Raw genomic sequence first — 12,149 nt, forward strand, 5'->3', positions numbered from 1 at the left:
CTCTGTTTCCCCATATCTGATTCCCCTCCTCTGATTCCCCAACTCTGATTCCCCGCCTCTGATTCCCCAGCTCTGATTCCCCGCCTTTTATTCACGGCCTCTGATTCCCTGCCACTGATTCCCCGCCCCTGATTCCCCACCTCTGATTCCCTATATCTGATTCCCCGCCTCTGTTTCCCCAGCTCTGATTCCCCACCTCTGATTCCCCAGCTCTGATTCCCTGCCACTGATTCCCCGCCCCTGATTCCCCACCTCTGATTCCCCATATCTGATTCCCCGCCTCTGTTTCCCCAGCTCTGATTCCCTGCCTCTGATTCCCTGCCCTGATTCCCCATCTCTGTTTCACCGCCTTTGATTCGCCACCTCTGATTCCCCATATCTGATTCCCCGCCTCTGTTTCCCCGCCTCTGATTCCCTGCCTCTGATTCCCAACCTCTGATTCCACACCTCTGATTCCCCATATCTGATTCCCCGCCTCTATTTCCCCATATCTGATTCCCCGCCTCTGATTCCCCAACTCTGATTCCCCGCCTCTGATTCCCCAGCTCTGATTCCCCGCCTCTGATTCCCGGCGTCCGATTCCCTGCCTCTGATTCCCCGCCTCTGATTCACCATCTCTGATTCCCCGCCTCTGATTCCCCGTGTCTGATTCCCTGCCTCTGATTCCCCGGCTCAGATTCCCCGCCTCTGATTCCCTGCCACTGATTCCCTGCCCCTGATTCCCCACCTCTGATTCCCCATATCTGATTCCCCGCCTCCGTTTCCCCGCCTCTGATTCCCCGCCTCTGATTCCCCATATCTGATTCCCTGCCTCTGATTCCCCAACTCTGATTCCCCGCCTCTGATTCCCCAGCTCTGAATCCCCGCCTCTGATTCCCCGCGTCTGATTCCCTCCCTCTGATTCCCCGCCTTGATTCCCCATCTCTGATTCACAACCTCTGATTCCCCACCTCTGATTCCCCATATCTGATTCCCCGCCTCTGTTTCCCCGCCTCTGATTCCCCATATCTGATTCCCCGGCTCTGATTGCCCACCTCTGATTCCCCGCCTCTGATTCGCCAGCTCTGATTCCCCGCCTCTGAATCCCCGTATCTGATTCCCTGCCTCTGATTCCCCGCCTCTGATTCCCCATCTCTGATTCACCGCCTTTGATTCGCCACCTCTGATTCCCCATATCTGATTCCCCACCTCTGTTTCTCCGCCTCTGATTCCCCGCCTCTGATTCTCCATATCTCATTCCCCGCCTCTGAATCCCCATCTCTGATTCCCAGACTCTGATTCCCCACCTCTGATTCCCGGCCTCTTATTCCCAGCATCTGATTCCCGGCCTCTGATTCCCGGCCTCTGATTCCCCGCTTCTGATTCTGATTCCCTGCCTCTGATTCCCCATCTCTGATTCCGCACATCTGATTCCTTGCCTCTGATTCCCCACCTCTGATTCCCCATATCTGATTCCCCGCCTCTGTTTCCCCGCCTCTGATTCCCCGCCTCTGTTTCCCCATATCTAATTCCCCACCTCTGATGCCCCAACTCTGATTCCCCACCTCTGATTCCCCATATCTAATTCCCCGCCTCTGTTTCCCCATATCTGATTCCCCGCCTCTGATTCCCCAGCTCTGATTCCCTGCCTCTGATTCCCCGCGTTCTATTCGCTGCCTCTGATTCCCCGCCTGTGATTCCCCATCTCTGATTCACGACCTCTGATTTCCCACCTCTGATTCCCCATATCTAATTCCCCGCCTCTGCTTGCCCGCCTCTCATTCCCCGCCTCTGTTTCCCCATATCTGATTCCCCGCCTCTGAAACCCCAACTCTGATTCCCTGCCTCTGATTCACCAGCTCTGATTCCCCGCCTTTGATTCCCCCCGTCTGATTCCCAGCCTCTGAATCCCTGTCTTATTTCCTGCCTCTGATTCCCCGCCTCTGATTCCCCATCTCTGATTCACTGCCTCTGATTCCCCACATCTGATTCCCAATCTCTGATTCCGCACAACCGATTCCCTGCCTCTGATTCCCCGACTCTGATTCCCCACCTCTGATTCCCCAGCTCTGATTCCCCGCCTCTGATTCACCATATCTGATTCCCCGCCTCTGTTTCCCCAGCTCTGATTCCCCACCTCTGATTCCCCAGCTCTGATTCCCTGCCACTGATTCCCCGCCCCTGATTCCCCACCTCTGATTCCCCATATCTGATTCCCCGCCTCTGTTTCCCCAGCTCTGATTCCCTGCCTCTGATTCCCTGCCCTGATTCCCCATCTCTGTTTCACCGCATTTGATTCGCCACCTCTGATTCCCCATATCTGATTCCCCGCCTCTGTTTCCCCGCCTCTGATTCCCCGCCTCTGTTTCCCCATATCTGATTCCCCGCCTCTGATTCCCCAACTCTGATTCCCCTCCTCTAATTCGCCAGCTATGATTCCCCGCCTCTGATTTCCTGCGTCTGATTCCCTGCCTCTGATTCCCAGCCTCTGATTCCCCTTCTCTGATTCACCACCTCTGAATCCCCACCTCTGATTCCCCATCTCTGATTCCGCACATCCGATTCCCTGCCTCTGATTCCCCGCCTCTGATTCCCCGCCTCTGATTCGCAACCTCTAATTCCCCACCTCTGATTCCCCATATCTGATTCCCCGCCTCTGTTTCCCTGCCTCTGATTCCCGGCCTCTGTTTCCCCATATCTGATTCCCCTCCTCTGATTCCCCAACTCTGATTCCCCGCCTCTGATTCCCCAGCTCTGATTCCCCGCCTTTTATTCGCGGCCTCTGATTCCCTGCCACTGATTCCCCGCCCCTGATTCCCCACCTCTGATTCCCCATATCTGATTCCCCGCCTCTGTTTCCCCAGCTCTGATTCCCCACCTCTGATTCCCCAGCTCTGATTCCCTGCCACTGATTCCCCGACCCTGATTCCCCACCTCTGATTCCCCATATCTGATTCCCCGCCTCTGTTTCCCCAGCTCTGATTCCCTGCCTCTGATTCCCTGCCCTGATTCCCCATCTCTGTTTCACCGCCTTTGATTCGCCACCTCTGATTCCCCATATCTGATTCCCCGCCTCTGTTTCCCCGCCTCTGATTCCCTTCCTCTGATTCCCAACCTCTGATTCCACACCTCTGATTCCCCATATCTGATTCCCCGCCTCTATTTCCCCATATCTGATTCCCCGCCTCTGATTCCCCAACTCTGATTCCCCGCCTCTGATTCCCCAGCTCTGATTCCCCGCCTCTGATTCCCGGCGTCCGATTCCCTGCCTCTGATTCCCCGCCTCTGATTCCCCATCTCTGATTCACCACCTCTGATTCCCCACCTCTGATTCCCCATATCTAATTCCCCGCCTCTGTTTTCCCGCCTCTGATTCCCCGCCTCTGTTTCCCCATATCTGATTCCCCGCCTCTGATTCCCTGCCTCTGATTCCCCATATCTGATTCCCCGCCTCTGATTCCCCAACTCTGATTCCCTGCCTCATATTCCCCAGCTCTGATTCCCCGCCTTTGATCCCCCCCGTCTGATTCCCAGCCTCTGAATCCCCGTGTCTGATTTCCTGCCTCTGATTCCCCGCCTCTGATTCCCCATCTCTGATTCACCGCCTCTGATTCCCCACCTCGGATTCCCCATCTCTGATTCCGCATATCCAATTCCCTGCCTCTGATTCCCCAACTCTGATTCCCCACCTCTGATTCCCCAGCTCTGATTCCCCGCCTCAGATTCCCCGCATCTGATTCCCTGCCTCTGATTCCCCGCCTCTGATTCCCTGCCTCTTATTCGCAACCTCTAATTCCCCACCTCTGATTCCCCATATCTGATTCCCCGCCTCTGTTTCCCTGCCTCTGATTCCCGGCCTCTGTTTCCCCATATCTGATTCCCCTCCTCTGATTCCCCAACTCTGATTCCCCGCCTCTGATTCCCCACCTCTGAATCCCCAGCTCTGATTCCCCACCTCAGATTCCCCGCGTCTGATTCCCTGCCTCTGATTCCCCGCCTCTGATTCCCCGCCTCTGATTCGCAACCTCTAATTCCCCACCTCTGATTCCCCATATCTGATTCCCCGCCTCTGTTTCCCTGCCTCTGATTCCCGGCCTCTGTTTCCCCATATCTGATTCCCCTCCTCTGATTCCCCAACTCTGATTCCCCGCCTCTGATTCCCCAGCTCTGATTCCCCGCCTTTTATTCCCGGCCTCTGATTCCCTGCCACTGATTCCCTGCCCTGATTCCCCATCTCTGTTTCACCGCCTTTGATTCGCCACCTCTGATTCCCCATATCTGATTCCCCGCCTCTGTTTCCGGGCCTCTGATTCCCTGCCTCTGATTCCCAACCTCTGATTCCACACCTCTGATTCCCCATATCTAATTCCCCGCCTCTGTTTTCCCGCCTCTGATTCCCCGCCTCTGTTTCCCCATATCTGATTCCCCGCCTCAGATTCCCCGCGTCTGATTCCCTGCCTCTGATTCCCCGCCTCTGATTCCCTGCCTCTGATTCCCCATATCTGATTCCCCGCCTCTGATTCCCCAACTCTGATTCCCCGCTTCTGATTCCCCAGCTCTGAATCCCCGCCTCTGATTCCCCGCGTCTGATTCCCTGCCTCTGATTCCCCGCCTCTAATTCCCCATCTGTGATTCACAACTTCTGATGCCCCACCTCTGATTCCCCATATCTGATTCCCCGCCTCTGTTTCCCCGCCTCTGATTCCCCGCCTCTGATTCCCCATATCTGATTCCCCGCCTCTGATTGCCCACCTCTGATTCCCCGCGTCTGATTCCCTGCCTCTGATTCCCCGCCTCTGATTCCCCATATCTGATTCACCACCTCTCATTCCCGGCCTCTGATTCCTCATCTCTGATTCCGCACATCCGATTCCCTGCCTATGATTCCCCACCTCTGATTCCCCGCCTCTGATTCCCCATATCTGATTCCCTGCCTCTGTTTCCCCGCCTCTGATTCCCCACCTCTGCTTCCCCATATCTGATTCCCCGCCTCTGATTCCCCAACTCTAATACCCTGCCTCTGATTCCCCAGCTCTGATTCCCCGCCTCTGATTCCCCGCATCTGATTCCCTGCCTCTGATTCCCCGCCTCTGATTCCAGGCCTCTGCTTCCCAGCATCTGATTCCGGCCTCTGATTCCCGGCCTCTGATTACCTGCTTCTGATTCTGATTCCCTGCCTCTGATTCCCCATCTCTGATTCCGCACATCTGATTCCCTGCCTCTGATTCCCCACCTCTGATTCCCCATATCTGATTACCCGCCTCTGTTTCCCCGCCTCTGATTCCCCGCCTCTGTTTCCCCATATCTGATTCCCCGACTCTGATTCCCCAACTCTGATTCCCCTCCTCTAATTCGCCAGCTATGATTCCCCGCCTCTGATTCCCTGCGTCTGATTCCCTGCCTCTGATTCCCAGCCTCTGATTCCCCTTCTCTGATTCACCACCTCTGAATCCCCACCTCTGATTCCCCATCTCTTATTCCGCACATCCGATTCCCTGCCTCTGATTCCCCGCCTCTGATTCCCCGCCTCTGATTCGCAACCTCTAATTCCCCACCTCTGATTCCCCATATCTGATTCCCCGCCTCTGTTTCACTGCCTCTGATTCCCGGCCTCTGTTTCCCCATATCTGATTCCCCTCCTCTGATTCCCCAACTCTGATTCCCCGCCTCTGATTCCCCAGCTCTGATTCCCCGCCTTTTATTCCCGGCCTCTGATTCCCTGCCACTGATTCCCCGCCCCTGATTCCCCACCTCTGATTCCCCATATCTGATTCCCCGCCTCTGTTTCCCCAGCTCTGATTCCCTGCCTCTGATTCCCCGCCTCTGATTCCCCATCTCCGTTTCACCGCCTTTGATTCGCCACCTCTGATTCCCCATATCTGATTCCCCGCCTCTGTTTCCCCTCCTCTGATACCCTGCCTCTGATTCCCAACCTCTGATTCCACACCTCTGATTCCCCATATCTGATTCCCCGCCTCTATTTCCCCATATCTGATTCCCCGCCTTTGATTCCCCAACTCTGATTCACCGCCTCTGATTCTCCAGCTCTGATTCCCCGCCTCTGATTCCCGGCATCCGATTCCCTGCCTCTGATTCCCCGCCTCTGATTCCCCATCTCTGATTCCCCGCCTCTGATTCCCCGTGTCTGATTCCCAGCCTCTGATTCCCCGCCTCAGATTCCCCGCCTCTGATTCCCTGCCACTGATTCCCTGCCCCTGATTCCCCACCTCTGATTCCCCATATCTGATTCCCCGCCTCTGTTTCCCCGCCTCTGATTCCCCGCCTCTGATTCCCCATATCTGATTCCCTGCCTCTGATTCCCCAACTCTGATTCCCCGCCTCTGATTCCCCAGCTCTGAATCCCCGCCTCTGATTCCCCGCGTCTGATTCCCTCCCTCTGATTCCCCGCCTTGATTCCCCATCTCTGATTCACAACCTCTGATTCCCCGCCTCTGATTCCCCATATCTGATTCCCCGGCTCTGATTGCCCACCTCTGATTCCCCGCCTCTGATTCGCCAGCTCTGATTCCCCGCCTCTGATTCCCCATCTCTGATTCACCGCCTTTGATTCGCCACCTCTGATTCCCCATATCTGATTCCCCACCTCTGTTTCCCCGCCCCTGATTCCCCGCCTCTGATTCTCCATATCTCATTCCCCGCCTCTGAATCCCCATCTCTGATTCCCAGACTCTGATTCCCCACCTCTGATTCCCGGCCTCTTATTCCCAGCATCTGATTCCCCATATCTGATTCCCCGCCTCTGTTTCCCTGTCTCTGATTCCGGCCTCTGTTTCCCCATATCTGATTCCCCTCCTCTGATTCCCCAACTCTGATTCCCCGCCTCTGATTCCCCAGCTCTGATTCCCCGCCTTTTATTCCCGGCCTCTGATTCCCTGCCACTGATTCCCCGCCCCGGATTCCCCACCTCTGATTCCCCATATCTGATTCCCCACCTCTGTTTCCCCAGCTCTGATTCCCCACCTCTGATTCCCCAGCTCTGATTCCCTGCCACTGATTCCCCGCCCCTGATTCCCCACCTCTGATTCCCCATATCTGATTCCCCGCCTCTGTTTCCCCAGCTCTGATTCCCTGCCTCTGATTCCCTGCCCTGATTCCCCATCTCTGTTTCACCGCATTTGATTCGCCACCTCTGATTCCCCATATCTGATTCCCCGCCTCTGTTTCCCCGCCTCTTATTCCCTGCCTCTGATTCCCAACCTCTGATTCCACACCTCTGATTCCCCATATCTGATTCCCCGCTTCTATTTCCCCATATCTGATTCCCCGCCTCGTATTCACCAACTCTGATTCCCCGCCTCTGATTCCCCAGCTCTCATTCCCCGCCTCTGATTCCCGGCGTCCGATTCCCTGCCTCTGATTCCCCGCCTCTGATTCCCCATCTCTGATTCACCACCTCTGATTCCCCACCTCTGATTCCCCATATCTAATTCACCGCCTCTGTTTTCCCGCCTCTGATTCCCCGCCTCTGTTTCCCCATATCTGATTCCCCGCCTCTGAATCCCCAACTCTGATTCCCTGCCTCAGATTCCCCAGCTCTGATTCCCCGCCTTTGATTCCCCCCGTCTGATTCCCAGCCTCTGAATCCCCGTGTCTGATTTCCTGCCTCTGATTCCCCGCCTCTGATTCCCCATCTCTGATTCACCACCTCTGATTCCCCACCTCTGATTCCCCATCTCTGATTCCGCACATCCAATTCCCTGCCTCTGATTCCCCAACTCTGATTCCCCACCTCTGATTCCCCAGCTCTGATTCCCCGCCTCAGATTCCCCGCTTCTGATTCCCTGCCTCTGATTCCCCTCCTCTGATTCCCTGCCTCTGATTCCCCATATCTGATTCCCCACCTCTGATTCCCCAACTCTGATTCCCCGCTTCTGATTCCCCAGCTCTGAATCCCCGACTCTGATTCCCCGAGTCTGATTCCCTGCCTCTGATTCCCCGCCTCTAATTCCCCATCTGTGATTCACAACCTCTGATGCCCCACCTCTGATTCCCCATATCTGATTCCCCGCCTCTGTTTCCCCGCCTCTGATTCCCCGCCTCTGATTCCCCATATCTGATTCCCCGCCTCTGATTGCCCACCTCTGATTCCCCGCGTCTGATTCACTGCCTCTGGTTCCCCGCCTCTGATTCCCCATATCTGATTCACCACCTCTCATTCCCGGCCTCTGATTCCCCATCTCTGACTCCGCACATCCGATTCCCTGCCTATAATTCCCCACCTCTGATTCCCGCCTCTGATTCCCCATATCTGATTCCCTGCCTCTGTTTCCCCGCCTCTGATTCCCCACCTCTGTTTCCCCATATCTGATTCCCCGCCTCTGATTCCCCAACTCTAATACCCTGCCTCTGATTCCCCAGCTCTGATTCCCCGCCTCTGATTCCCCGCATCAGATTCCCTGCCTCTGATTCCCCGCCTCTGATTCCAGGCCTCTGATTCCCAGCATCTGATTCCGGCCTCTGATTCCCGGCCTCTGATTCCCTGCTTCAGATTCTGATTCCCTGCCTCTGATTCCCCATCTCTGATTCCGCACATCTGATTCCCTGCCTCTGATTCCCCACCTCTGATTCCCCATATCTGATTCCCTACCTCTGTTTCCCCGCCTCTGATTCCCCGCCTCTGTTTCCCCATATCTGATTCCCCGCCTCTGATTCCCCAACTCTGATTCCCCTCTACTAATTCGCCAGCTATGATTCCCCGCCTCTGATTCCCTGCGTCTGATTCCCTGCCTCTGATTCCCAGCCTCTGATTCCCCTTTTCTGATTCACCACCTCTGAATCCCCACCTCTGATTCCCCATCTCTGATTCCGCACATCCGATTCCCTGCCTCTGATTCCCCGCCTCTGATTCCCCGCCTCTGATTCGCAACCTCAAATTCCCCACCTCTGATTCCCCATATCTGATTCCCCGCCTCTGTTTCCCTGCCTCTGATTCCCGGCCTCTGTTTCCCCATATCTGATTCCCCTCCTCTGATTCCCCAACTCTGATTCCCCGCCTCTGATTCCCCAGCTCTGATTCCCCGCCTTTTATTCACGGCCTCTGATTCCCTGCCACTGATTCCCCGCCCCTGATTCCCCACCTCTGATTCCCTATATCTGATTCCCCGCCTCTGTTTCCCCAGCTCTGATTCCCCACCTCTGATTCCCCAGCTCTGATTCCCTGCCACTGATTCCCCGCCCCTGATTCCCCACCTCTGATTCCCCATATCTGATTCCCCGCCTCTGTTTCCCCAGCTCTGATTCCCTGCCTCTGATTCCCTGCCCTGATTCCCCATCTCTGTTTCACCGCCTTTGATTCGCCACCTCTGATTCCCCATATCTGATTCCCCGCCTCTGTTTCCCCGCCTCTGATTCCCTGCCTCTGATTCCCAACCTCTGATTCCACACCTCTGATTCCCCATATCTGATTCCCCGCCTCTATTTCCCCATATCTGATTCCCCGCCTCTGATTCCCCAACTCTGATTCCCCGCCTCTGATTCCCCAGCTCTGATTCCCCGCCTCTGATTCCCGGCGTCCGATTCCCTGCCTCTGATTCCCCGCCTCTGATTCACCATCTCTGATTCCCCGCCTCTGATTCCCCGTGTCTGATTCCCTGCCTCTGATTCCCCGGCTCAGATTCCCCGCCTCTGATTCCCTGCCACTGATTCCCTGCCCCTGATTCCCCACCTCTGATTCCCCATATCTGATTCCCCGCCTCCGTTTCCCCGCCTCTGATTCCCCGCCTCTGATTCCCCATATCTGATTCCCTGCCTCTGATTCCCCAACTCTGATTCCCCGCCTCTGATTCCCCAGCTCTGAATCCCCGCCTCTGATTCCCCGCGTCTGATTCCCTCCCTCTGATTCCCCGCCTTGATTCCCCATCTCTGATTCACAACCTCTGATTCCCCACCTCTGATTCCCCATATCTGATTCCCCGCCTCTGTTTCCCCGCCTCTGATTCCCCATATCTGATTCCCCGGCTCTGATTGCCCACCACTGATTCCCCGCCTCTGATTCGCCAGCTCTGATTCCCCGCCTCTGAATCCCCGTATCTGATTCCCTGCCTCTGATTCCCCGCCTCTGATTCCCCATCTCTGATTCACCGCCTTTGATTCGCCACCTCTGATTCCCCATATCTGATTCCCCACCTCTGTTTCCCCGCCTCTGATTCCCCGCCTCTGATTCTCCATATCTCATTCCCCGCCTCTGAATCCCCATCTCTGATTCCCAGACTCTGATTCCCCACCTCTGATTCCCCATATCTAATTCACCGCCTCTGTTTTCCCGCCTCTGATTCCCCGCCTCTGTTTCCCCATATCTGATTCCCCGCCTCTGAATCCCCAACTCTGATTCCCTGCCTCAGATTCCCCAGCTCTGATTCCCCGCCTTTGATTCCCCCCGTCTGATTCCCAGCCTCTGAATCCCCGTGTCTGATTTCCTGCCTCTGATTCCCCGCCTCTGATTCCCCATCTCTGATTCACCACCTCTGATTCCCCACCTCTGATTCCCCATCTCTGATTCCGCACATCCAATTCCCTGCCTCTGATTCCCCAACTCTGATTCCCCACCTCTGATTCCCCAGCTCTGATTCCCCGCCTCAGATTCCCCGCTTCTGATTCCCTGCCTCTGATTCCCCTCCTCTGATTCCCTGCCTCTGATTCCCCATATCTGATTCCCCACCTCTGATTCCCCAACTCTGATTCCCCGCTTCTGATTCCCCAGCTCTGAATCCCCGACTCTGATTCCCCGAGTCTGATTCCCTGCCTCTGATTCCCCGCCTCTAATTCCCCATCTGTGATTCACAACCTCTGATGCCCCACCTCTGATTCCCCATATCTGATTCCCCGCCTCTGTTTCCCCGCCTCTGATTCCCCGCCTCTGATTCCCCATATCTGATTCCCCGCCTCTGATTGCCCACCTCTGATTCCCCGCGTCTGATTCACTGCCTCTGGTTCCCCGCCTCTGATTCCCCATATCTGATTCACCACCTCTCATTCCCGGCCTCTGATTCCCCATCTCTGACTCCGCACATCCGATTCCCTGCCTATAATTCCCCACCTCTGATTCCCGCCTCTGATTCCCCATATCTGATTCCCTGCCTCTGTTTCCCCGCCTCTGATTCCCCACCTCTGTTTCCCCATATCTGATTCCCCGCCTCTGATTCCCCAACTCTAATACCCTGCCTCTGATTCCCCAGCTCTGATTCCCCGCCTCTGATTCCCCGCATCAGATTCCCTGCCTCTGATTCCCCGCCTCTGATTCCAGGCCTCTGATTCCCAGCATCTGATTCCGGCCTCTGATTCCCGGCCTCTGATTCCCTGCTTCAGATTCTGATTCCCTGCCTCTGATTCCCCATCTCTGATTCCGCACATCTGATTCCCTGCCTCTGATTCCCCACCTCTGATTCCCCATATCTGATTCCCTACCTCTGTTTCCCCGCCTCTGATTCCCCGCCTCTGTTTCCCCATATCTGATTCCCCGCCTCTGATTCCCCAACTCTGATTCCCCTCTACTAATTCGCCAGCTATGATTCCCCGCCTCTGATTCCCTGCGTCTGATTCCCTGCCTCTGATTCCCAGCCTCTGATTCCCCTTTTCTGATTCACCACCTCTGAATCCCCACCTCTGATTCCCCATCTCTGATTCCGCACATCCGATTCCCTGCCTCTGATTCCCCGCCTCTGATTCCCCGCCTCTGATTCGCAACCTCAAATTCCCCACCTCTGATTCCCCATATCTGATTCCCCGCCTCTGTTTCCCTGCCTCTGATTCCCGGCCTCTGTTTCCCCATATCTGATTCCCCTCCTCTGATTCCCCAACTCTGATTCCCCGCCTCTGATTCCCCAGCTCTGATTCCCCGCCTTTTATTCACGGCCTCTGATTCCCTGCCACTGATTCCCCGCCCCTGATTCCCCACCTCTGATTCCCTATATCTGATTCCCCGCCTCTGTTTCCCCAGCTCTGATTCCCCACCTCTGATTCCCCAGCTCTGATTCCCTGCCACTGATTCCCCGCCCCTGATTCCCCACCTCTGATTCCCCATATCTGATTCCCCGCCTCTGTTTCCCCAGCTCTGATTCCCTGCCTCTGATTCCCTGCCCTGATTCCCCATCTCTGTTTCACCGCCTTTGATTCGCCACCTCTGATTCCCCATATCTGATTCCCCGCCTCTG

Source organism: Narcine bancroftii, chromosome 2, assembly GCF_036971445.1.
Source record: "Narcine bancroftii isolate sNarBan1 chromosome 2, sNarBan1.hap1, whole genome shotgun sequence".
Classification (NCBI taxonomy): Eukaryota; Metazoa; Chordata; class Chondrichthyes; order Torpediniformes; family Narcinidae; genus Narcine; species Narcine bancroftii.